Source organism: Schistocerca gregaria, unplaced genomic scaffold, assembly GCF_023897955.1.
Source record: "Schistocerca gregaria isolate iqSchGreg1 unplaced genomic scaffold, iqSchGreg1.2 ptg001710l, whole genome shotgun sequence".
Taxonomy (NCBI): domain Eukaryota; kingdom Metazoa; phylum Arthropoda; class Insecta; order Orthoptera; family Acrididae; genus Schistocerca; species Schistocerca gregaria.
The window spans coordinates 1-2,500 of NW_026062966.1; positions in this window are offsets into that span (position 1 = coordinate 1).

The window sequence follows — 2,500 nt, forward strand, 5'->3', positions numbered from 1 at the left end:
ACACACGCGAGACAGATTCTGTTTGCATGTATTAGCTCTAGAATTACCACAGTTATCCAAGTAACGTGGGTACGATCTAAGGAACCATAACTGATTTAATGAGCCATTCGCGGTTTCACCTTAATGCGGCTTGTACTGAGACATGCATGGCTTAATCTTTGAGACAAGCATATGACTACTGGCAGGATCAACCAGGGAGCTGCGTCAACGAGAGCTGAGCAGCCGGCCGCCCGGGAGTGTGTCCCGAGGGCCCGCGCGAACACGCAAGCGTCCGCTCAATTATTCTGCAAACAGGAGGAGGCTGAGCTCCCCTGCACGATACACCTCGAAACCCTCTCAGGTCCCGGCGGCGCGCAGCGCCGTCCTAAGTACTTGGTCGGGTTCGAGAGAGGCGCAATCGCCCGGAGATGGGCGAGTAGACGCTTTCAGTGCGAACACCCGTGCTCCCAACTGAGCTTGCCGCTGCCGACAGAGGCCCGGGAGCGTGCTGTCGTGGCATTGCCGGCGGGAAACAACACGCGCCACCTACGGTGACCGGCAGCTCCAACGCCAGCGCCACAGAAGGGCAAAGCCCCACTTGGGTGCAGAAGCGAACTCTCCCAGCACAGCGCACGCGCCAACACGTCCGCAGAGCTGCGATACAAACCACCTGCGAGAACCGCTGGGGGCGACCGAGCAGCAGACGGCGTCGCGACGCCGAGTGCCGGGCGGCGGCGCATCCTCAACGCACACAGTCCGCAATCGGACCAGCACACTGCAGATGTCCACCGCGCTTCGCACCGGGCTCGGCAGAACCCACTTTGGCCGCCTGGCGCCGCGCGCAGGGTGCGCCGGCGCATAGCTGGGACGCCAGCCGGGCCCGTCGGCCGGCGCTCCTGCCACTGGGCGCCCCCCACCAGCCGGCTGTAGTGCGTGCGCTCACGCAGCGCGCGGCCAGCACGCCGGGCGGCCCCCCCTCACCGGCCGGGGACTGTCCCGCCAAGCCACAGCCTCGTATCGCTTCATACCCACATGGCCAACTCAGGTTCGGGGGCATGGCGGGTACCGCCGAAACAACCGGTTCATAGATGTACCGATCGTCGCTATCACCGATGCACCTGCAGCGCGAACAACCGCTCAACAACTGATTTCCAGTTCATTTGCGGATCTTTGGCAGCAAACGTATACGTCAATCTACATTTGCGAAATCTACGATTCTGGCATGCCTGCATGTTATGTGTCACGACACGCTACATCAGCCCACATACACACTGCGGCATGTACACGAGAGAACACGTGGAAGATGGTCCGCGCACGTGTGCAATGTCCCTTGCGCGGTCGACTGTCAACCGGCCTCTGTAGCATGTCGCAGATGTGGAACGCGGTCCACCGTGCTATCATGTTGTGTGGGGCAATACGATTAAATAGGAAAACCCTCGTCGCTACATCAACAGACGGCTCACGCTGATTCCCGGCAGAGGGAGGAGGGGGGGGGGGGGGGCCAACATGCAATACTTTCGTCCGTACCTACCTACCACATGTCTGTACGGCGTACAACAGTGCAATCTCGCTGTAATGGGGAGACGAGACAAGTAGCATCGTGCACAACATATGGCCCTTATGATTCGCCATTGTAGGGCGCAGCCGGTGTACGGTCAAGCATGTGCCACATTATGTCACTCAGTACGTAACGACGGATGATCAGTGTGGGTTACGCGTACATCAGCGGACAGTCCACACAGGCCGTACCACAACGTACACTGACTGCATCGACAACCGAATGCAACTGAACAGCTGCAAGGCTCATTTCACAAACAAACGCCTGACCGACCAGCTTGGAAGGGCAGGAGGGGAGGGCGATATTCGTTCTGTAGCGGTACACCCTTCCAGTGGTTAGCGGGACTGTGTAGAAAGTACGCAACACTCGAAAGACCTTTATGTGAGGGTACGCACCATGGCATCAAGAAATACACATGACACCAGAGGATCCAAGCAGTGAACTATGTTCAGAGGGTTGCTGTTAGGCAAAGCTACATTCCTGTGACGTTACATGTGACAGTTAAGGTGCAGTGTAAGTTAGGTTAAGGTGCAGCGTAAGTTAGGTTAAGGTGCAGCGTAAGTTAGGTTAAGGTGCAGCGTAAGTTAGGTTAAGGTGCAGCGTAAGTTAGGTTAAGGTGCAGCGTAACTTGGGTTAAGGTGCAGCGTAACTTGGGTTAAGGTGCAGCGTAACTTGGGTTAAGGTGCAGCGTAACTTGGGTTAAGGTGCAGCGTAACTTGGGTTAAGGTGCAGCGTAACTTGGGTTAAGGTGCAGCGTAACTTGGGTTAAGGTGCAGCGTAACTTGGGTTAAGGTGCAGCGTAACTTGGGTTAAGGTGCAGCGTAACTTGGGTTAAGGTGCAGCGTAACTTGGGTTAAGGTGCAGCGTAACTTGGGTTAAGGTGCAGCGTAACTTGGGTTAAGGTGCAGCGTAACTTGGGTTAAGGTGCAGCGTAACTTGGGTTAAGGTGCAGCGTAACTTGGG